General features: G+C 50.1%; 1 protein-coding gene across 3 annotated transcripts in view; it reads right to left on the bottom strand.

Moving 5' to 3' along the window:
• LITAF (lipopolysaccharide induced TNF factor) overlaps window positions 1–24,864 on the bottom strand; it is a 111,845-nt gene that overhangs the window by 42,874 nt on the left and 44,107 nt on the right. The window lies entirely within an intron of this gene.

Below are 24,864 nucleotides of genomic sequence, written 5' to 3'. Positions count from 1 at the left end.
TTTTCTGCACCCCACCCCCAAGCACATGTAGCCCTGAGGCCCTAACCTGGGAGCATCCCCAGGAAGCCTTATTTCCAGAGCATCTCCGCAAAAAAGACAAAGTACACCGCTTCCCCTTTCACCTCCCCACCCTTCTGGGATGGAAGTTGTCTCCCCCACCCCCATCCTCCCCTCCTCCACCTTCCTGAGCCGCTGAAATGAGACACTGAAATGTGGAAGAAACACTTGCGAAGAACCCCTGAGCAGGTGCCTCTACGATTTCTTCTCCCTCCTGAGCTAGTCAGAGCCAGGGCTAAATGTTCATTACCAGACCTACCGCATTCCGAACCAAAAATACCCTGTCTAAAACTGTCATTTCTTTTAAAAAATTTGATCATTTACTACATGCCAAATCCAATAGGAGCGCATTTAGATCCATTATCTTTTTTTTTTTTCTTTGTTGCGCCGGGTCTTAGTTGTGGCATGCAAACTCTTAGTTGCGGCATGCATGTGGGATCTAGTTCCCTGACCAGGGATCAAACCCAGGCCCCCTGCATTGGGAGCTCAGAGTCTTAACCACTGCGCCACCAGGGTAGTCTTTAGATCCATCATCTTGTTTAATCTTCATGACAACCCATCATTCTTAATAAAAACAACAATAATAAATGCATAGCCAGGCATCAGCCTAACATGTTTATTAACTCACTCAATCCTTGCAAGAACCCTAGGAGGTAGATATTATTATTCTCCCCATTTTACAGATGAGGAAATCAAGACACAGAGAGGTTACGTAGCTTGCCCAAGGTCACACAGTGGGGTTAGTGTGAAGCCAAGATCAGAATCCAGAGAGGCTCTTTCTAAAGTCCCTGGTGGCCCAGTGGTTAAGACTCCACACTTCCACTGCAGGGGGCACAGGTTCGATCCCTGGTTGGGGAACTAAGATACCGCAAGGCACAGCCAAAATAAATAAATAAAGTCTGTGCGCTTACCCACAGACTTATTCTATCCTGTTTCCCCGAGCAGGGATTCTAAACCCCATTTTATAAATGATGAAGCAACCAAGACCCAAGGCTTTTCCCACTTGTAAGTGTCAGAACCAGGATTTGATCCTAAGACAGGACTGCAAATAAAGCGCCCATTCTAATGCACTGCAGCTGCGGGGTCCCAGTCCAACTCATGTACACACGTGCATGGAACCAGCTTTGACCCCCTGGGAACTTACTGCCCAAGTCACACAATATAAAAGGCCCAAGGACTCCAGACAGAAAAGCCATCGATGTGGAAGAGCTTTGGAATCAGGATTGAGGAGGGTTCCCTCCTCCAAAGCCCGCGAGTGACAAAAGAGGAAGCAAAGGAGGAGAAAGCAGAAGTGAATTGGAACCCAACTCATTTCTAAAACCCACATATGTATTTCCCAGCATCGCAAGCAGGGTGTGACACAAAACAAAACCCTGTGCGGTCATTGGGTGTAGGGGACCCTGGGGGAGCAAAGTGTCCTCTGCGCCCCTAGACGCACACTTCAATGAACCCCCCCACCCCAGGCCATTCCCAGCAGCAATCGTGATGTCTGAGGGGTTCTTTCTTCCTGACCTGCGGATCCCATGCTGGGAATCACTGCGCAGATGCCCCTGTAGCTGTGCATGGATGGGGCATCCCCTCCCCCAAACCTCGCTAATGACAGCCCAACGTGGAGACAAGGCGAATGGCTGTTAAAAAGGAGCTGGACAGGGGCTTCCCTGGTGGCGCAGTGGATGAGAGTCTGCCTGCCGATGCAGGGGACACGGGTTCGTGCCCCGGTGTGGGAAGATCCCACATGCCGCGGAGCGGCTGGGCCCGTGAGCCATGGCCGCTGAGCCTGTGCTCCGCAACGGGAGAGGCCACAACAGTGAGAGGCCCGCGTACCGCAAAAAAAAAAAAAAAAGGAGCTGGACAAACACCTCGTGAAAAACCAATCATGATTTTTCCTCTGCTGCCATTAAGGAGGAAGAAATAGTGCTCTATGTGCATTTACGGAAAGTGGGCTGTAAAATCCTCAAGTGCGAAAAGCAAGTCATAGAACGAGGAGTCGAGAACAATGACGTTATGTGTTAGTAACATCTACAATAGGGGACTTCCCTGGTGGCGCAGTGGTTAAGACTCTGCCCTCCCAATGTAGGGGCGCGGGTTCGATCCCTGGTTAGGGTACTAGATCCCACATGCATGCCGCAACTAAGAGTTCACATGCTGCAACTAAGGAGCCCGTGTGCCGCAACTAAGGAACCCAAGAGCCTCAACTAAGACCAAGTGCAACCGAATAAATAAGTAGATAAATAGATATTTTAAAATAAATAAAACAAAAACATCTACAGCAGTAGTTTCACTGACGGTCACACCAAGGCATGTGAGACATGAAATTATGTGACTGGGTTAAGACCAGCCACCTTTCTTTTAAAGGAAATGGGATAGAATGGAATAGACTGTCATAGAACAAAACAGAACAGAATAGACAACCCCAGCCAGCATTCCTTATAATAAGCATCATTGCATAAAACTTCTGTTCTACCTATATTCCACTGTCCGTGTGTACTGGGTTACAATGCAAAATCTATTTTTTCATTGTGGCTCATAGCTAAACAAAAAGTTTGAAAACCCCTGATATGGAACATATCTAAAAGAAAGGACCCAACGAACCAACAGTTTCCCTCTGAAGAGAAGAGGGAGGCAGGCAGGGGCTTTATTTTATACAATTCTATACTATTTGGTTTTTTCTTTTTTAAACAATGAGCATGCATTGCTTTTGCAATAAAATAAAGAACTTTTTAAACCTTTTAGTAAAAATAAACATCGCTGCCTCAGTCTCCAGGAAAGAGGCTGTGCTGTTTGAGCTGTCAACAACTTTTTGATGTGAAAAAGACCAAATCCCTACCCCGAGGGGCTGTGCCTCCCAGCAGGCTATAAGGGCCTCCCTGGTTTTTTTCCACCCGTCCTTCTCTTCCCCTCCAGAAAGCCACAGGATCATCCAGAAAAGGAGACACGCCTTAAGCTGTCGCTCTCCATTTTCGAAAATGGAACAGGCACACCAGTTTGGGGGCTGGATGGCCGGGCAGAGCCCTGGTGATGCGTCTGCTAGCTGGGGAGGCGGCTGGAACGCCCCCTCGCCACACACAGGCTGGTTTTCCTGCCATTTAGAGCAATAGGAGGATATCACAGACTGTTAGGAAAATCAACAGACCCCCCACCAGCCCTGCCTGCCATCCCCACATTGTGTTTTCAGCTCAGTGTTATATCATAAGTATTTTCTATGTTGATAAAGAGCTCTCATAACTCCTTCTTCTAAATGCCTCTTAAGAATCCACGAAGGGGTTACAACAGATGCGTCACGCCCAATGATTCCTATTACAAATCTCACGGCAGTAGATATCACTGGGCACTCAGTCTTTCTTTCCTTGTTTTAGGATTAGTTCCTTTGGGCAAATTCCCAGAAGCGTGATCACTGGAAAGGAAAGTGTAGGCCTTTCCAGCCCCTGAAACACTCTGTCAAACTGCTTTCTGAAAGGGCTGAGACCCACACCTTTTTTGTTTTGTTTTGTTTTTGTTTTTTTGCGGTACGCGGGCCTCTCACCGTTGCGGCCTCTCCCGTTGCAGAGCACAGGCTCCGGACACGCAGGCTCGGCGGCCATGGCTCACGGGCCCAGCCGCTCCGTGGCACGTGGGATCCTCCCGGACCGGGGCACGAACCCGCGTCCCCTGCATCGGCAGGTGGACTCTCAACCACTGTGCCACCAGGGAAGCCCGACCCACACCTTTTTAAGGAACTGCAGGCTGGCATGATTAAGTCACCACCACCTCTGACTCCTGACGTGAAACATCTGTGACCCAGGCGCCCTGTGTCAGGAAGTGACAGCAATGCAGGAAAGAGAGAGACTTCCTCTCCTACTGTGGGAACTGGCCACGACCTGAGCCACAGCAGAGTGGACCCTCACCCTGGACAGTCCTCGAGGACTCCAGAGGGCAGGGAGGGCATCACTTCCTCTCCTTCCACAGTGGGAACCTGGAACCCAGGCCCTCAGCATCCCAAAGCCAGGGCTGGGAGGATGGACTTCGTCGGTAGGCTGCTACCATGAAGAATGTGGTCCAGAGCATGTTCTGCCGGTGGCTTAGTCAGGTTGGCTGCTATACCAGAATACCACAGACAAGATGGCTTATAAACATCGCACATTTATTTCTCACAGTTCTGGAGGCTGGGAAGTCCAAGATCAAGGGGCTGGTAGATTCTACATCTGATGAGAGCCCACTTCCCAGTTCTTAGATGACTGTTTTCTCTCTGCGTCCTCACATGGTGGAAGGGTTGAGGGAGTTCTCTGGGGTCTCTTTTATAAGGGCACTAATCCCATTCACAAGGGCTCCACCCTCATTACCTACTCACCTCCCAAAGGCCCCACCTCCTAACACCATCACATTGAAGGTTAGGCTTCAACATATGAATTTGAGGGGGACACAGACATTCAGTCGTGGGAAAATGCTGGGCAAGGAAGACAAGGCCTATGGTTTGTCCAGATGGGGCAGATGGATGGGTGGGGACACAGCTCAGTGTCGGCTCTGGCTTCGGGGACCCCGCAGACCCCCACAAGGCCTGGGTCCTCGTGGCTGAAAAGCTGCAGCTTCCTACTTCCAGGCAAGACCCTTGCACACTTCTCTAAGGGTTGGCAAGGAGGAAAGGAGGTTGCACTTTCCCTGTGTGACACCCCCCCTTCCCAAGGGTATGGAGCCCTCCCCAGCTCAGTGTTGGAGGGGAGAGATTGAGGACAAGAAAGAACAAAAAGAAGGGCTCTGACGAAGCCCCCAGCGGTGTGCTTGTTCTGAGCCCTTCAGCGAGTTACTTAGTATTCTCACAACCGCACCAAGCCAGGCGCCATGGTCCCGGCGGAAACCTATCACCGGCTGCCCAATTAGGATCAAGACCAAACTCTCACCATGGCCTTTGATCTCCGAAGCCTCCAGTCCCCACCTCCAGCTTCCCATTTTCTCCTTAGGGCATCGCTCACTGAGGGTGTGTAATTACCCATGTGGTTAAGATATGCCTTTTTGTTAAATTCATTATGGACCGTTACAAACAGCTTCCCCATCACCTACTTGTGGTCCATCTGATACCGTCTATGTATCCCCACGCCTTCCTCCACCACTGGATTTTTTAAAAATAAACTTTAAAAAAGAATAATTTTAGGGAATTCCCTGGCGGTCCACGCTTTCACTGCCAAGGGCCCGGGTTCAATCCCTGGTCGGGGAACTAAGATCCTGCAAGCCGAAAGGTGCGGCCAAAAAAATTAAAAAAGAATAATTTTAGTTTTACAGACTGGATTGTTTCAAAGCAAATCCTTGATATCATATGTCATCTGTAAACACTTTGGGTTGAGTCTCTAAAAGATGAGAACTCTTTTGAAAAATATAACCACAAAACTACGATGTGCCCCCAACCCTCACCCCAAAATGAACAACTTCTGAATTTCATCCAATGTCATCCAATCTGGGTTTATATTTCCCTGACAGTCTCATAAATGTTTTTAAAAGAATCTGGTTTGTTCGAAACAGGATCCTGTTCACAGTGTGGTCAGCACCTGGCACTCAGCTCATTTGGCCCATAGTAGGTGCTCAGTAAACACTTGCTGGGTTACCAAATGAGAGGAGAAAATAATCAAAACGACAGCTCACATTTTCAGAGTACTTCTCAAGCTGGGCCCCATGCATTTTCTCATCTGTCTAACCCAGGCAGCCGTACCAAGAGGTGATGCCTTTTGTTGTCCCATTTTACAAAGGATAAAACTGAGCCCAGAGAGGTGAAGTGACTTGCCCGAGGCCACACAGCGAGGATAGAATAGACCAGTGAAGAGGGCGTGGGGCGCTATCTCACCATGCCAAGTGCTACCCTTAACCTGACAACAGCCCTCAATCTGCAGGTGAGGAAACTGCTGGGCAAGGCTGGCCTCACCCACACCCAACTGTTCCCCAGCAACATGAAGACAGACAGGCACTTGGCACGATTTTCAGGGCCAGGAGTTAATCCCCTCTCCACCCTAGACCCCATCGGTGCCCTGCAGAGGGATTCCTAACCCACTTTCCCTCCTCCAGGAGGACTCCAGGAACATCCTCCTCTGGGACCCTGAAGGAGAAGCAAAGTCATCTCAGGTTGCCCTAACCCTGTTCGGTCATGCAACAGATATTTATTTCTCATCAATAGCTGCCAGCCATTGTGGCAGGCCCAGGAGAACAAGTAATGGCTGAGACCAAGTTTAAGTCCAGTGGGGAGAAAGACCTTAAAGGAGACCACCAAATGCATTTATAATGGTCAATGGAAAAAGGGTACGAGGGAAGGATGTAGAGGCTCTAGGTGCATCTGGGTGGGGTGGTCAGGGAGGGCTTCCTGGAGGGGGTGAGGCCAAGGCTGATTTTTTTTTTTTTTTTTTTTTGGCTACGCTGCCACACAGCTTGCGGGATCTTAGTTCCCTGACCAGGGATTGAACCTATGCCCTTGGTAGTGAAAGCACAGAGTTCTAACCACTGGACTGCCAGGGAATTCATGGTATTTTTTTTTTTGAAGTATAGTTGATTTACAATGTTTTAGGTGTACAGCAAAGTGATTCAGTTATATATACATATTCTTTTTCAGTTACATATATATTTTATATTATATATTCAGCTATATATATATATTTCTTTTTTTTTTTCTTTTTCAGATTCTTTTCCATTATAGGTTCTTATAAGATACTGACTATAGTTCCCTGGGCTATACAGTAGGTCCTTGTTATCTATTTTCTGTATAGTAGTGTTTATCTGTTAATCCCCAATTCCCAATTTATCCCTCCCGCCCTGGCTGAGTCCTCTTATTATTTATTTTGAACAATTTTAATTAACTAATAAAGTAATGTTAACAATAATAATTCTGAATAACAATAATAATGGCTAACAATTATTGGGTTATATCATTTTGGTGTTTTACATATGGCATCTCCTTTCATCTTTACAATAACCTAATGGGTAGAGACTATTATAAACCCCATTTTATAGGTGAAGGAACTGTGGCTCAGAAAGGTGAAGTAATTTAGCCAAGTCAAAGAACTCAGTAGGTGGTGGAGCTGGGATTTGAACCTAGGCCAGCTTCATCACAGGATACAGCCTCTGATTTTAGTCTTTCCTTTCTGCCACCCTGACAGGCTGCTTGCTGGACCTCAGCCTGGGACCTCAAGGCATCATTCAAGGTCATGTCCCTTCTCCAATCTCAGACCCTAGGTCCATTACAAGGGGTCAGGGATATGACCAGTCTTCAGAGCCACAGGTCTTGCACAAACTGTGCTTGGCACCCAGTTGCTAGCCTGACAGGCTCTGCAGTTGAAGGAACTGAGTTCAACTGTGGCTCTGGGGCGTACTAGCTGTGTGACCCTACGCAAGCTCGGCAGCCTCTCTGAGCTGCTGCCTCTGACCCTGAAAAGTGCAGATGACCGTGGGGCCAACCTTGTGGGGCATTCCAGAAGGAAGGAACAGCAAGAAGAAGGAGATGGAAGCCTGCATTCCAGAAGGAAGGAACAGCAAGAAGAAGGAGATGGAAGCCTGCGGGACATGTTTGGGGGACCAAGTAGCCATGTCCCAAGGACCCAGGGCACGAGGTAGGAAGAGGTAGAAGCTAAAGTCGGAGAACTTTATGTCGGGGTGGTTTATTAAGCACTTACTAGGTGTAAGGGCTGGAGACACGGAGGCCCAAGGAGGGTGATTTTTGTCTGTTTTTTTCACTACTGTATCCCCAGTGCCTAGAAAAGTAGCTGGCAAACAGGAAGCTTTCAGTAGTTGATTTATAAATGAATGAAGGAACAAATCAAAGAATCAATGAGTGAGTGAGGAATTAATGAATGAGTGATTGAATCAATGAATGAGTGAGTGAATTATGAATGAGTAACTGAGTCAATGAGTGAGTGAGGGGACCTCCCTGGTGGTCCATCGGTTAAGAATCTGCCTTTCAATGCAGGGCACGCAGGTTCGATCTCTGGTCAGAGAACTAAGATCCCACATGCCGTGGAGTAAGTAAGCCCGTGCACCGCAACTAGAGAGCCCACATGCTCTGGAGCCCACACATCACAACTAGAGAGCCCGCGCACTGCAACGAAGCAAAGACCCAGCGTAGTCAAAAAAAAAAAAAAAAAGAGTGAGTGAGTGAATGAATGCATATGTGTTCTGACTGCAGTCTTAGTGGAGTAGCTGGGGAGGGAGGTGGATACAAAGAAGAAATTACTGTTCCCTGGAGGGTAGGAAATCCAACAAAGGCTTTTTAAAAGGGCTGATGCTCAAGTCCAGTCTTAGGCAGACAGGGAGGAAGAGCATTCCAGGCAGAGGGCATCACATGGGCAATGGCCTGGCACGTTAACCATCGCCTGGAGTTCAGAACTACTGGGGCATAGGATGGAGGTGGGTGTAGAAAGAAATGGTGGTGGTAAGTCAGGGACGGGCCTGCAGGGTCTGGGATCAAGCATTTGAATACTGCCCTTATGTGATGAGTCAGAGAAGGTTTTAAGTAGGGAAACAGTGGGGTCAGATCCGACCATGTCTGGCTGCAGGACTTCCCCAGCCAAGACCCTTCACCCTTTCACTGCCTTCCACAGCAGGACTGGATCCCAAACACATACCCCCTACTCCAAAGGCTGAATCTTTCATTACCTGTGGGAAAAAAAAAAAAAATGCAAGTGTCCCAAAAGTATTTACCCAGCACCCTCCATGGCACAGAAATAATAGCTGGATTAACTATTTACTTCTGCCAGGTCTGGGGTCAGCCTTGGGTACATGCTATCTCATTTAATTCTCCCAACAGCCTGTAAAGTAAGTACTATTTCGGCCCCATTTTATGGATGAGGAAACTGAGCTCAGAGAGGTTTAAACAATGGCTGAAGGTCACACAGCTACTTGGGAGTCATTCTAGGCCTTGACCCTAGGCAGTCTGGCTCCAGAGCCCCAGTTCCTATCATCATTCTGAACTGAATAAAGCATGGGCCCTGCTTTCTGTTTTCAATCTGGGAAAGTAAACCACCACACTCAGGACAGGCACTCGAAAAAAGGCTGCCTTTGCCCAGCTGGCCTCAGCCTTACATCACGGCCTGCTTTGGTGCTATCAGCCCTAGCACGTTGTTGTGACCTCTTTATAAGGGCCTGTAAGAGAAAAGCCCTGAGTTCTTCAGGCCCAGGAAAGCCAGACTTCTCCTGAACACTTGATTTGTTTTCATCTTTGGAACAGCGTGAATCTTGAAATTGATTGTGTTTCCCCCTTTGCTCTGGCCACTAGGAAGCTCAGACCAAATGTACATCCCAGCTCTGGAAGCAGAAGCATGCTTCAAGATGAGTGTTATTTTCTTTCCCTCCTATTATTTTTCACAGTTTCCTCATTAGAAAAAATTTCATTGCTCTGTTGATATCTTTGTTAGTTACTTCTCATTCATTGTGGCAAGAGGCAAGCTTACAGATAAATACATACACACATGAAAAATGAATAACAATCATACCATTAAATCAGTGTTTCTCAACCTTGGCGATATTAATATTTGGAGCTGGATCATTCATTGTTGTGGGCCTGACCTGTGCACTGCAGGATGTTTAGCAGTGTCCCTGGCCTCTACCCGCCAGATACCAGTAGCACCCCTCCCACCCCCGTATTGTGACCACCAAAGATGTCCATTGTCAAATGTCCCCGGGGCAAACTCTTCCCTGGTTAGGAACCTCTGCTATAGCCTGAACTCCTTAAAGGCAGGATGAGAGTGGTTTATGACAGCAACCAGGGCCTAGCTCAGGGCCGGAAGTTGGCAGGATGAGAACGGCTGGCTTAAGCGATGAACAAATGTCCACCCCAATACCTCATCATCCTTCTCCAGGTTTTCTACCCATAGAGCTCTTGCCATCTCAATTCTCATAGGAGCCTCATGGAGTCATAATTAGAACCCTGCTTTACAGATAAAGGCACTGGGGTCCAGAAAGGTTGAGTGAGTAGTAAAAGGTCACACAGCAAGTGGGCCACAGGGCCAAGAGGCACAGGGAGCGGTCACTGTGAGATAAAGGATGTAAGCTGGATTCTGAGGAGTAAGTCGGACTTGACTGGGCAGGTGGGATCCCAGGTGGGGGAATCTGAGCATGAGAAAGGCCCGTAGGTGGGCATTTGAACGGCTTCCTTAAGACTGGGAGATTCGAGAGGGGACTGAAAACCTGTATGTGGATGTTCATAAGAGCATTATTCACAATGATCTAAAGGGAAAAACAACCCACATGTCCATTAACAGACAGATAGAGAAACAAAATGTGGTCTGTCCATACAATGGAATATTATTCAGCCATAAAAGGAATGAAGTTTGCTTCATGCCGTGACGTGGATGAGCCTTGAAAACATGATACTCAGTGAAAGAAGCCAGACACGAAAGGTCACATTTTGTATGATTCCATTGACGTGAAGTGTCCAGAATAGGCAAATCCACAGGGACAGAAAGTGGCTGCTTAGGGCTGAGGGGAGGGTGGAGTGGAAGGTAATAGCTAAAGGGGACAGGGTTTCTTTTCCAGATGATGAAAATATTCTAAAACTGTGACGGTTGCACAACTCTGTGGATACTAAAAGCCATTGAACTGTACACTTTAAATGGGTGAATCATATGGTATGTGAATGATGTCTCAATAAAACTGTTAGAAAATAAAGAGGGGGGGCTTCCCTGGTGGCGCAGTGGTTGAGAGTCCGCCTGCCGATGCAGGGGACATGGGTTCGTGCCCCGGGCCGGGAAGATCCCACATGCCGCGGAGCGGCTGGGCCCGTGAGCCATGGCCGCTGAGCCTGCACGTCCGGAGCCTGTGCTCTGCAATGGGAGAGGCCACAACACTGAGAGTCCCGCGTACCGCAAAAAAAATAAAAAATAAAAAATAATAATAATAAAGTAAAAAGATGGAGTGGGGGGATACTCCCAAGGCAGAGGATGCAGGCTTCAGTGCTGGCTGTGCCACTGCCTGGCTACATGACCATGGACAAGTCACTTCACCTCCCAAAGCCTCAGTTTCCTTATCTGTAAGACGGGTACATCCATGACCCCCCATCTTCTACGGCTGAAGGGAAGTTGAAGGAGATAAAGCATGCGGCCGAGAGCCTGCCATTCGAGTGCTCCACAGATGTTAGTCACTGGACGTTATACTCTGCATGTGTCTTGTCCCGACCCACTTCTCATTCATACTCCAGAAGCCTCTAGAGTACCCATTCCAGGAATGGGGCAATTCCTTGAAATCTGAAAAGACCACACAGGCTTTCTTGCCCTGGGAAGAAATAAAAGCCCTCACTGTTGTCCTAGCCCCGGATCCTAAAATCAGGCAGGCCTTCTTTCCCCAGCTTCAGAGGGCCCGGACTGTCATTTACAGTTTCAAGACACCAAACGACCCCAGTGATCTGCAAAGAGGTCCTCATGGCCCCCATCACCTGGGGCCCTCGAATCTGTGTTCCACCCCCTCCAGTCCCCACTGCTCCTGGTGGCTTTGAGGACCTCAGGAAAGGCAAAGAGAAGCTGGCACTGACCCTGCAAAATAATCCAGTCTGGGTGGGATGGGGTGGGGAACCCCACAAAGAAGCAAGTGTTGGGGGGGGGGCTCATCCCTGTACAATGGCTCCTCAGAAACCTGTCCCTGGGGGGAAACAGAGGATCTCTATCAACATGGCCTGAGAAAGAAATGTCTGTATTCTTTTCGGACCTGCCCCCACAGGCTCCAGGCCAAGAATGTACAGCACAGCATCTATTAAGTTTCTAAAATTATGCCTAGGTTTGGGGGTTTGGCCAGGGCGAGGAGCGGGAAAGGATGTGGCGGGTGGGCAGGCAGGCAGGAAACCTTTAATCCAGCGCCTTGCACCCCGACCTGCACGCTGGGCAGCGGGAAGGGAGTGCCCTTCCAGCAGATGTCAAATTGGTCCTTAGAATCAAAAGCCCTTCTGTGCACAGCCTGGGCACTCAACCGTTTTTAAACATTGCTGCACTGCCTTCCCGGATTGTTTGAGTTTTCCTTGGATCGACGGAGTTGGGGGGAAGGGGATGATGTATTTGGGCCTCCCAGTTTGAGGAGTAAATGAGAGAAAGAAAACTCCTAGTGGTCAAAATCTAGAAGTGGGAACAGGGTTCCTATAGAGGGTTGTGCAGGCTGTGCACTGCACAACTGCTGAGGGTCCTCTTCTCAAACATGGAGTTACACTGTGTACACCCATTCGAGGTGGCCCATCATGTAACAGAAGGAGGACCAGCTGGCTCATGTGGTCAGGGCCTTATTCTTGGATGGAGCTGGGGGGATGGGAATCAGTGGCCAGTTTGTATATGGGAGTCAGAGCAAGACCTTATCACAAATGTCAATCCTGATGGAAATACTCAGACACCCCCTCATACAGATAACTAAATCTAAGGGGGAGGAAGGAAAAGTCAAGGGGGTAGGAGCCCCCAAATCTGTGGGCTATCCTACCTTCCAGATATGGTTGCCAGAAAAAATAGAGGACACACAGTTAAATCTGAATGTCAGATAAGCAATGAATGGAAAATATCCCCAGGGCTAAGATCAAACAACAAACAAAAAAACAATGATTTTTTAGCATAAGTATGCCCCCAAATATTGCAGGGGGAAAATTACTCTAAAAAAAAATCATCTGTTGAGGGACTTTCCTGGTGGTCCAGCGGTTAAGAATCCACCTGCCAATGCAGGGGACGTGGGTTTGATCCCTGGTCCAGGAAGATCCCACATGCCGCGCACATGCGCGGAGCAACTAAGCCGGTGCGCCACAGCTACTGAGCCTGCACTCTAGAGCCCGCGAGCTGCAACTACTGAGCCCGTGCGCCCAGAGCCCGTGCTCCGCAGCAAGAGAGGCCACCGCAATGAGAAGCCTGAGCACCACAACGAAGAGCAGCCCCTGCTCGCCGCAGCTAGAGAAAGCCCCTGCGCAGCAACGAAGACCCAGCACAGCCAACAACAACAATAAAAAATCCTCTGTTTCTCTCACAGTCAAATTTAACTAGGCATCACTATTTTTCTTTGCTAAATCTAGCAACCCTACCCCCAGAGGGCATGCCTATAAAAACTCTTTGCCACCCACCATTGCCTGGAAATAGCTGTTGAAACAGCAGCTAATTAGGAGCAACCTTCGCCCCAAGCCTTTTGGCTGCTGAGCACGAGCCAGGGTAGGAAGCGTGAGAGCACTCCCCCCACGCCCCCACGTCATCGCAGTGGCCTCTTCCTCTCCTGGGGGCTCTGAAATCACCACCTGGCCTGGCTAAGAGGTTTCTCTGCAGGTGGGTGCCCAGCACGGCGCCTGTCCGTGGGGAGGATGGAAACAGCCTCGAGCCAGAGGATCTCACAGCACTGCCCACGCGGCTGAAACTGGAGGAGTGAATCTTGTATAAGGCCTGCACAGTAAGTCAGACCCTGTGACCCAGGAGCCAGGGTGGCCTCGGACTCTGGTGTACTCTCATTCATCTGAGATGGGCTTGCCCTGGGGGTCAGGCTTGGGGAGCCAGTGCTCAGGTCAGGGGGTAGGCCCCTCCCAGGCTGTCCCCCTGGGCTTTCTGTAAGGCAGGTAGAAAATGAGGGAGAGCGCTCTGCAACCCTCGGAGGTTTCTGTGGGAACGGCTGGCTGACCTCTTGTGGGGCCAGAACCAAATGCACGTGACCAATGGGCAGTGGAGCCCATCCAGCTGGCAGGACACTCACATGCACAGGAAACCTGGACAGAAAGTTACCCGAGGCCCAGGCAGGACGGACCTGGATCTGGAGTGCGGAAGAGCCTTGGCAGACAGCAGGAGGGTCTCCCCGGTCCCCCACTTCCCCCCCAGCTCAGGACTGGCCACCAACTTCCCCACCCCTGCTCCCCACTCCGTCTGAGACCCTGGAAAGGGTGGGGAGGCGATGAGGGGCTGAAATGCCCCAGGGATGAGTCAGCCCTGTTTGGGAGCAATTCCACTCTGCTAGCCCAGAGGTGACTGGACACCATCTGGGAGCCTCCCTGTGGCTCCTGAAGACTTGTGAGTCCCCTCCCCGTCACCCCAGAGTCCTGTTCCCTATAGAAGCACAGAGGCACCCGATCCCTGCAAAAGCTGTCCCGTGTGGACCATAACCGGAGACTTGAGATGCCTTCTTCCCACGATACGGGCCAGCCAACCAGGTTCTTGACTCTAGTTTTTGTTTGCACTTCTGATCCTTGTTGGGTGGAAAGGGGAAAGACGCTCACAAGGGCAAAGAGGCCAGAGCTCCTCTGTGACCTGGGAGAGCCCCCAAAGGGAGAGGGCAGTCAGGGAAGGCTTCCAGGTGGAAGTGGCACTGGCTGAAGCCAGGATTCATTGCAGGGAGGAGGAGGAAGGGCACTATCACACAGAAACAGTGAGATGGAAGGTGTGGCACACAGGCAGACTCAGCAGGCAAGTAACCCAGGGCCGCTCAGGCTGGTGGAACTAGGGCACGGGCTGGGGGCTGGGGGTCTAGAGAAACGGCTGAATAGAGAGAGCATCCTGGAAACCAGGATCTGGACCCAGAGAGCCAGCCTTGCCCTGCCATGTGCTGCCAGATGACTTGGCAAAGCCACTTCACTTGCTAAGCCTCAGTTTCCTCATCTCTAAGATGGGAACAATGGCGGAGATGAACATCGCTGATCTGCGGGGTCCCTTTGCTCCCTGCAAGGCCCTGGGGTCCGCACGTTTACCCGCACATCACTCATTCCCATGACACCACTAGGAAACAGGGGACACCCTTATCCCCACTGTACAGATGGGGCAGTTGAGGCTCATGCAGGCTCAGAAAGACGTCCCAGGTCCTAAGGTTCAGGATTCGAACCCAGATCCAGCGATGTGAGGCCCAGGTCTGAACTGCCCCTTGGATAGAGGGAAGGGGGATGCTCTTTGGGATATGGGCGCAGTTGTCTCTCACTATACTTTTTCCTCCCTGGGGCGGCCATAGGAATTAGCACAAACTTGGGTGGCTTAAGAAAGAAAGAGAGAGAGAGGAAAGAAGGAAGGAAGAAAGGAAAGGGAGGGAGGGAGGGAGGGAGGGAGGAAGGGAGGGAGAAATTTATTCTCTCATAGTCCTGGAGACCAGAAGTCCAAAATCAAGGTGTCTGCAGGGTTGGTCCCTTCTGGAGGCTCTGAGGGAGAATCTGTTCCCCGCTCCTCTCCCGGCTTCTGGGGGCTTCCAGCTGATGACGTTCAGGACATCATACCCCAAAATACTGCACCTAGGCATGCTGAATACCTTAAGCAGAAGCAGGAATATCACCCTGATCTTGCCCTTCTTCCCTCAAACAGGTGAATAAAACTCCCATGGGAGAGGTGCCCTCCCTGTACCAGGAGGAAGGGAGACTTTCTTATCACCAGGGATGGGGAACTGGGGATTGAGAAATCTGAACAAAGTTTGTTAATCTCACCTTTTCCTAGTTATTTCTCCACTTACCACCCCAAACCCAAACCCCTTTGTCTTGTCTTGTTCATTCTTCACACATTTACTTGTTTCTTTGTCTCTAAGGTATAAAATCTTCCTGCTTTGGTCACTTCTGGTCCTCATTCTCTTGTAAAGACTCCCATGTCCAAGTGAAAATTCAATCAAATGTGTTTCCTTTTCTCTTGTTAATCTTTGTCAATTTAACTTCCAGACGCAGCCAGGGACCTTAAAGGGGTTGACAAAAATTTTTTCTTCCCCTCACGGCAGTCCTGGAGTTTCCTTGGCTTGTGGCTGCATCCCTTTAATCTCTGCCTCCATCATCCTCTGTATCTGTGTCCTCTCTTCTTCTTATAAGGACACTTTTCATTGGCTGAATTGTTACGGTCTCTCATTGGCTGGGCTGTTGCTGGACAAGGAGAAAAATCTTCCTTCCTCCTGCTCGGGTAGTAAAGTAGTAACTTTCTTCCTGTTGCAGATGCAAGGTACATCTCTTCCTGTTTGGAGTCTACAGACAGCGACGTGTGATGGGGCTTGAGAGCTCCCCCTTCCTGCCTTCCTGCCTTCCACTTAAATGAGGTTTCATTTGGTCCTCAGGGTACTTAGGGTGATGGAAGTGTTCGAGAACTAGGTAGTGGTGCACAACATTGTGAATGTACTGAATGCCAGTAAATTGTTTACTTTAAAATGGTTGATTTTATGTTGTATGAATTTTACTGCAATTTAAAACAATAAAAATATGGGAATTCCCTGGTGGTCCAGTGGTTAGGACTCAGCGCTTTCATTGCCTGGGCCCTGGTCGGGGAACTAAGATTCCACAAGCCGTGCAGCGGGGCCAAAAGGGAAAAAAAAGCAATAAAAATAAATGAGTGAACTCAATTTGAATGATATATTTTTTAACCCAGGCTAACCAAAGTGTTATTATTTCAACATGTAATTGATATAAGAAGTTATGAATGAGATATTTTACATTCTTTTTTCCATGCAAAGTCTTTGGAACCTGGTGTGTGTTGGACACTGCACCACAACTCAACGCAGACCAGCCACATCTCAAGTTTCAGCAGCCATGTGGGGCTGGCGACTCCCTCGTTAGACAGCAAGGCCCCAGAAAGAGGGAAGCCTTCTGGCTTCTTCAGAGGAGCCACCGGAAAGCAAACCTTTCGCTGCAAAGCCCCACCCCCACCCCCGCCAATGTAACTTCCGCGAGTGATTCGCTCATGGAGTCTCTAGGGTCTTGTCTGCTCTGGCCAGTCCTCCCTCCCAGAGATGCGGAGAGCGTAGGGGTGGAATGGAGACCCTTCCCCCAAAGATATGTCTACCCAGAACCTGTGAATGTGATTCTCTTTGGAAAAAGGATCTTTGCAGATGTAATTAAGACTCTTGGGGGAATTCCACGGTGGTCCAGTGGTTAGGACTTGGCGCTTTCACAGCCGAGGGCACAGGTTCAGTCCTGGTCAGGGAACTGAGATCCCTCAAGCAGTGCAGCACAGCCAAAAAAAGAAAAAAAATCATTAAAAAAAAAAAAACGACTCTAGAGGTGAGATCATCCTGGATTATACAGGTGGGCCCTGTCAATTTGCTGACATTCAGTACATTCACAGTGTTGTGCAGGCATCACCACTACCTAGTTCTAGAACATTTCCATCACCCCAAGTACCCTGAGGACCAAATGAAACCTCATTTAAGTTGGAGTCAGGAAGGCAGGAAGGGGGAGCTCTCAAGCCCTAGCACACGTTTCTGTCTGTAGACTCCACAAACAGGAAGAGAGTTACTACTTTACTACCCCAGCAGGAGAAAGGAAGATTTTTCTCCTTGCCCGGCAACAGCCCAGCCAATGAGAGACCGTAAGAATTCAGCCAGTGAAAAGCCACTACACTTCAAACTTCCAGCTTCCTCCAATGGGCTCTTTGTTTATAACAGCCCTGCCCAACTCCCCCTTCTCCTCTATGAAAGAATGTTCCTCTGCTTTGTTTCTCTGGACTTGTCTGTATTTTTTGCCATAACACACTTGTCACGAGTTGCAATCCTCTATTCCCCAATAAGCCAAACCCATTTGCTGGTAAAAATAAATGGCTGTTTCATTTTTAAAGTCAACAACCAATTAGCAGTCACTCCCCTCTCTCCCCAGTCCCCGGCCACCACTAATCTGCTTTCAGTCCCTATGGATTTGCCTATTCTAGTCACACAGCAGGGACTTAAGTGGCTACTTCATGCCAGTGGGTGCCCGGCTTCCAGGACGTCGTGGAGTGCTACCGGTTGGGGCCAGGCAACCCCCCGCGCCAGAGCCAGGTCTGTTCGCTTCACTCCCAGCATTTTATCCAGCACCCAACTCAGCCCTGTCACAAAGTGCGTGCTCAGTAAACATATATGCTGGGAGAAGTAAGGAACGAACAGGGACCCCAGAAAGAGAAGGAACTCTGGGAGCCCCATTCTGCCCTGGGGTCTGAACGGCCTGGGCAGCAACTCAGTGGAAATGGAGAGATGTGTGTGCGTGCGTGTGTGCCTGTGTGTGTATGTGTGTGGGTGTGTATGATATAATTTTTAAAATATATATATATTTGGTCTTTGCCCCATTCCTGGCAGAAAGCCCCTAAAATCCTTGGAATTTCCTCAGAGATAAGAATGTCTTTTGTATGCTAATGAGAACTCCAGGGGTCGAGGCTACAAAGCTTCAGGAGGGGAGCTGGTAGTCAGAAAAACCAGCCAAGTAATTACAGGGCGGGGACTTTCAGCCCCATCTCCTGAGAAAAGAGGCTGGAGATTGCGATCAATCACCAATGGCCAATGAGTTAATCACTTGTGCCTGTGTAATCAAACCTCAATAAAACCTCCTAAATAATGGGGTTCAGGGGGCTTCCGGGTTGGTAAACACATCCATGTGCCGGGAGGGTGGCACACCTCCCAACTCCAAGTGGACAGAGGCCCCTGTGCTTGGGACCCTTCAGACTGTATTTCCCTCTTCATCTGGCCATTCATCTGTCCCCTTATAATGAACTGTAATAATGTAATAGTAAGGATAGCTCTTTCCTGAGTTCTGTAAATCCTTCTGGCAAATAATCAAACCTGAATGAGGGATGTTGTGGGAACCCTCACATCTATAGTCAGCCGGGCAGAAGGGCAGGTAGCCTGGGGATCCCATTTGTGGCTGGCGTCTGAAATGGGGGCGGTCTTGTGGGACTGAGTCCTTAACCTGTGAGGTCTAATTCTAGTTAGTGTCAGAACTGAATTGCTGGACACCCAGCTGGAGTGCGAGAATCAGAAGGTGTGTTTGAGGGATTCCTCTGGGCTTTGTTGCATGGATGGGCTGAGAGCAAGATGACTTTGTTGCTGGTAATGGACACGGGTGATGCCCTTGCTTCCAGATGGATGGAGTATTTCTGGGGGTGCTGCCCAGGGCTGAGAGCCGGTCATCACCCTGGGCTCAGAGGAAGGAGCTCCAAGGGAGCTACCCGGTGAAAGCCAGCACCCCAAGGGTCCTGCACGTCACGTGAATGACAAGTGCTTTGCTCTGTGGTTGAGAGGCTGACAACGAAGCCCCCTTCAGGGGCCAGGCCAGCAACAGAAATAGGAGAAGTGAGCAGAGTGTAGTTATAAGCACGGGGCATTCTTAGCTATATTTCACTCTCCCACTTTTGAAGGTGATATGGGCAGAGGGACGTTTTTCTTCCGTAAGAAAATCAGCAGCGTAAGTATGAAGACGTAAGGAACCAACCCTCAGCCTCCTGTCTGGGAGACGGACAACAGGGAGCAGAGGGACTGGGGCAAACTGGGAGGCAGGGCCGTCTAAAGGGTGCAGCAGGCACTGTCAACAGCGCGTATGCTTCTCCATCTGTGACCTTCTACCTGAGGTTTTTCTCTTGGGCCAACTGGCAGTGCCAGGGAGCTAATACCCCGGATGCAGGTTTCTACCAAGAACAGACAGGCGCTGGCAGGAGACACGCCAGTTCCCTGGCCCCTCGGGCGGCAGATGTCCCCCGATGTCCCCAGTGGGATTGCACCCCAGCTGCCCACAGCAGTGACTGCTCGCCCACACCCAGCACCCTGCGCTAGCTCCTTCCTTCCCCGCCTCTCTCCCCATCTCCCATCAGTTCTTCCTGGGATCCCCTCCCTAATAAACTACTTGCACTAAGATCCTGGCCTCAGAGCCTGCTTCTGGGGCAACTGACATTTAGGTAAGGGACTGAGGAAGGGACCAACTCTTCCTTAGCTGCAGCCAGTGTTTGCTGGATGGGAAGGCAGGCCCTGTAGTGCAAGACCTTCCAATTTTTTTCAAAGAGAAACCAAAATCCAGACTTTCCTATGAAACCTTCCGAGTTCTCATTGCCAACTCAAATTAAACAGTACAGAACAAAATAAAACAGAACAAAACAAAACATGTCCGTGAGCCAGCCCTGGCCCTCGACCTGCCAGGTCAGAGCTGCTGGTGGTGGGTGGAGGAGGCACAGAAAACCGTAAGCAGTGGGGACTTGGTCAGAGGGGCTTTTTGGCAACCCGCTCAGGCGGCCTGGGTGGGGACAGGCGGAGGAGGCCCGCGGTGGGCCGGGCAGTATGGCCTGTTTACGAGACCCCAGCTGGAAGCATCTGGAAAGCCCTGCATGGCCGCCCGTGGGCCGGGAGTAGACCCAGAGTAAACAATCAGTCCGAATGCTTTTCTAAACACGCAGACCCTGAGCTGCCTGCAGCCTCCCCAGGCTCGCCAGGCTGAGGAGAAATCCCAGGACCCCTCCGCCTGCCTGACATCTAAGCTCAGACCCAGGAAAAACAAACTCAGGGCGGCTGGAGTGCCCCGAGGGGGCAGTCGCGAGAGAGCCACTTCTCGACCCCATGCCTGTGAACTCCTTTTTAATTCTGTGTAGATGGAGGAGGCTGTCTTTACAGATTTCCATCTCTCTACAATGCCCACTTCCTTCCTCTTGCAGAGAAAACAAAATGGTGTCTCTCGAGATTGCTTTTGCCCCATTTCACACGGTTATTTAAAGCCATCGCTTTTCTGCTGCCTTCTCAGGATTTAAATTAAGAATACAGGGTGTCGAGTACAGGCGGGCGATGTAAAATTTGGGTCCTGTGTGTTTATTGTTCTACAACCAGCCAAACCCTTCTGTGCCTCTTCTAAATTGTTTAATACGTTCAGGAGATTTTCAGTTGGAACTATATTCCGTCAGGGGGAGGAGAAGAGAAATTCCTGAAAGTGGACCTTTAATGGCTCCCTACGAGACACATATTTTATGTATCTTTAACTCATGCAATCCTCATCATGACCCAGATAGCTGGATAGCATGGTATGATTAAGATATCTTTTGGTTGCAAGGGACAGAAACCTACATCAAAGGGAATTTACACGTTTGAAAAGTTCATGGTAAGGACCTCAGACATGGCTGGATCCAGGAGCTCAAATGCTGTCATGGGAATCTCCATCTCTTCTCTGCTCTCTTCCGTGACTGTTTCATTCTCAGTCAGGCCCTTCTCTTATGGTTGCAAAGATGGTACCCAGCAGTTCCAAGCCTCCAGTCACCAAGCGACACTGGTGGAAAGAGGATACCTCTTTCCCAAGAGTTTTAGCAAAAGTCCCATGACTGAATTTCATTGGTCCAGCTTGGGTCATGTGCCCATCCTCTGACCAATCACTATGGTTAGGCTGATTAAGGAAAGTCCCAGAATTTAGGACTTATTCCTCCAAATGGTGTGAGTCAGTTCCATAATATTGGGTTGCCCAAAAGATGTTAAGATGTTATGGAAAAACCCGAATGAACTTTTTGACCAACCCAATACTTGTGAGAAAAATCTCATTACTTTCCTAAGTCTGATGAAATTGGGATCTGATCCCCCTTACCAGGGGCGCAGGCTTTGGCTACTCAGAAGCTTGTTTCCCCAGGTAGTTCCCACAAGCTTCTCCCAGATAGCCTGGTTCCATCCCCCTATGGCCCCAGGAGTAGATAATATCTCTTACCTTTGCTGCCAAATCTTCCCTTCCTAGCCCCACCCCAGGCTCTTGGAGCTGAGCTGTGCACATGACCAAGGCTGGCCATGGTGACTGCTTCAGTAATGAGCATGTGACTTAAGCTGAGCCAGAGACGAAATGTATTGTATGATTTCCTATTCAACAAGAGGAAATCTCCACTAGGCTGGTGAGATGGAAGCCTGGCCTATGATGTACCATCTTTGCCAGCAGATGGTGAGAGCCCACCTAAGAATTAAGCCCCCACAAAGGAAAGCAGAGTCAAGAGACAGAGACAGATCCCCAACAACCTGCCTGAGCCCCTGGATCCAGCTGTGCCTGAAGCTGTTGCACTCCTGACCTTCCGGTGACACAAAACAATACATTTTGCTTCAATGTAAGCTAATTTCAGTGGGATTCTGTTATTTGCAGCTAGATGAATCCTGACTAATGTACTAGACTTCCAAAAAACCAAGGCCCATTGATTCTCCACTGGCCCAAGACAAACACAGCCCTTCAGAATGCAAAGTTGGTCTTTGAGAGGGATGGAGGGAGGGAAAATATCTCTCGTTCTTTTGTGATGACTCAATAGCTAAAAGAAGCCCTGGTTCATTTCTCAAGCAGGTTATCCTGGCTGACAAACATTACTCATTCCAGCCCCAACGAACCCTGAGGTTGGTGTGGCCCCAGAGAACTTGCTATACTCTAAGCCTCCACAGATTTTCCACATTCATGTGAAAAGCCTGTCTGTGTCATTGCTCCTTTCTCCTCCAGCTCAGAGTCCTGGGAGCTGGGTTTTCTAGAGCTCCAAGAAAACACCTTACAGGATGTCCAGCCAAATCAACACCCCAAAAATGCTTACAATGCACAAGAGGCCACCGGAGATCTTGCCTCTACAGAGAACGCCCAAAGAAGTTGTTCTTGCCCCTTCCTACCGAGTGATGGGCTAGCACAGGACTTCAGAAGCGAGGAGGCAGGTCAGTAGGGGCCAGACGAGGAAACTCTGGCTGAGCCAAAGAGGCAAGACTCTTTCCGGAAGGACCTAGGGTGTATGGGAAGATTCTCAGTTGGGGAAATCAGACACGACTTCATCTTACGTTAGGTTCCCAAGAGATGGAGCCCGAGACGGGGATTTTGGTGCATGTGGCTTTTTGAGGGGGAGGTTCTCAGGAGGAGGTGGTGTCATTCCCTCTGGGCTGGAGCGGAGCGTGGGTAAGATGGATGTGAGTCACTGGCCACCAACACTCACGGCAGCTGGCACACAGCAGCCCGGTAAAGAGGATTTGGGCAGCCCCTTCCTTCCTCCCCAGGACCACACACCTGCTTTCAGGGAAGGGTTACGCCTGGCGGGGATGGGGATTCACCAGTGACGGCATAGCGCAGCGGTTGCGAGCCCAGAGCCTTGGGGGCAGGCAGAGCTGGGTTCGAATCCGGGCTCTGGGACACCTCAGGCACCCATCGGGACCTGCAGAGGTGCGCAGCTCCCAGGACCAGGGCGGATGAAGCATGATCGTGTGTTAGGTACCCCTCCATCCAGAGCCCAGCGTGTGGTGGGTGCCCCACAAGTCTCGGCTTTGTACACATCTCTGAGTGTCCCGGGCCTGAGGGCCGTGGTGGAAGTTCTGGGGTGTATGGGGGGTGCGGGGGGTCTTCCTGTGCCTTCCCAACACCTACAGACACTGACCTTCTACGTGTGCCAGGCGTTACCAGATCCCTGGCTTTTGGGGTGTCTAAACCTTCTTTGTTGGGGATTCCTGGCTCCCCACTTTCCTTCCCACTCTTAGTCCCTCTGGGTAGAAAAGTACCCTGATTGGCATGAGAATCAGGTCTGGAACACAAAACTGGAGGTGGGTGGGGTGATTCTAACAGAGGAGCAACTCAGTAAGAGATGAAGGAAGTCTGGTCTTAGCCTTAACCAGAATTGCTTCAAATTCTCCAATGACCCCTAAGACCCGGAGGACAAGTCCCAGCCCCTCATAGGCCATGCTCAAGGGGGAGGTCTCTTGGGCCTCGGTGCTCACCAGGGCCCCCTCCTGTATCTTGGCTGCTCAAAATACCTCTCCCATTGTTCCACATGCTCCTGTCCCTGGGCCTTTGCACGTGCTGTTCTCTCTGCCTGGAATGCCTTCCCCTCCTTCTCCAGGGCTACTTGTCCTTCTGCTCTGGCCTCAGGCCTCCCCTGACTCCAGGAAGCCTTCCCTGACCCCGGCTCCTGCGGGTGGGCCCCTCCTTCCCGTTCCCTTCCCACCTCCCCGCCCTGTGCCATCTCCCTCCTTGTTCATTTGCCTCCCCAACAAGACGGAGCAGCCCAGAGGGCAGCTGTCAGCCTTGAGTGACTTGGTGTTGGCTGTGCCAGATACAGTGTAGGTGCTCAGGAAATAGGTGTGGCAAGAATGAATGAAAGCCAGTGAGTGGGGTGGGCGGCCCCCCTTGGCCAGTGACGTCGGGTGCCGCCACAAATTATATCCACTTATGTTGCACCAGGCAACACGCTAAGCCAGTGACACTGTCCTCTAAGCTGACTTTGACCATGGTTTGTGACAGCCCAACATTCCCAGATACACTTATGTATAATATACACCCTCCCCACCAAATTAAAACTGGCCATTGCTTTGGATGCATGGATGACAGGTGCCATCCCACGAGTAGAAACAGCCATGATAACAACAATCATTGCTGCTCTGGATGTACCCAGCTCGGCTAAGCATCATCTGAGTTTTTATTATTATTTTCCCTGTTTTACATTTGTGGAAGCTGAGGCCCAACATGGTTAAAGTTACCTGCCCACAGCAGGTGGTGGAATAGGGATTAAACAGAAAACGAATGACCAGGCTACAGTTAACTGTGCACTGCATGGGGCGGTGGTGTATCAGTTTCCCGGGGCTGCTGCAACAAATTACCACCAACCTGGCTTAAAACAACAGAAATGTATTCTCTCACGGTTCTGGAAGCCAAAAGTTTGGAATCAAGGTGTTACTGAGGTTTTGCTCCATCTGGAGGCTTTAGGGGTGAATTCTTCTTGCCTCTTCCAGCTTCCAGGGCTCCAGGCACTCCTCGGCATTCGGCGTCATCACTCCCATCTCTGCCTCCATCTTCACATGGCCTTCCCCTCTGCGTCTCTGTCCCTCAAATTCCACCCCCCCGCCACCATCTCCTTTCTCTTATAAAGACACCAGTCACTGGATTTAGGGCCCATCCTAAATCCAGGATGATCTCATCTCAAGATCCCTAAGTTGATGACATTTGCAAAGACCCTATTTCCAAATAAGGTCCCATTTACAGGTACCGGCGTTAGGATGCGGACGTATCTTTTAGGGGGTTACTATCACTGCACTACAGGTGAGCAGGAACAAGCCATCAGCTGCCCCACCTCCACGGGGCTGAGAAAGATGAGGAGGGGGGCTTGCCCAGGGAGAGGAGGAGACGGGCAGGCACAGAGATCAGCAGGGACAGAGAGGCCACCAGGCTTCATTCCCCATTGGAAACCCCGTTTACAGAGGAGGAAGCGGCCAGGGAGGCTGCGA

Source organism: Aethalodelphis obliquidens, unplaced genomic scaffold (genome assembly GCF_003676395.1).
Source record: "Aethalodelphis obliquidens isolate GAN/ISIS:26980383/991018 unplaced genomic scaffold, ASM367639v1 scaffold18, whole genome shotgun sequence".
NCBI classification, from domain to species: domain Eukaryota; kingdom Metazoa; phylum Chordata; class Mammalia; order Artiodactyla; family Delphinidae; genus Aethalodelphis; species Aethalodelphis obliquidens.
The sequence above is the reverse complement of the archived record's forward strand: the minus strand, read 5'-3'. Positions and strand labels throughout refer to the sequence as shown.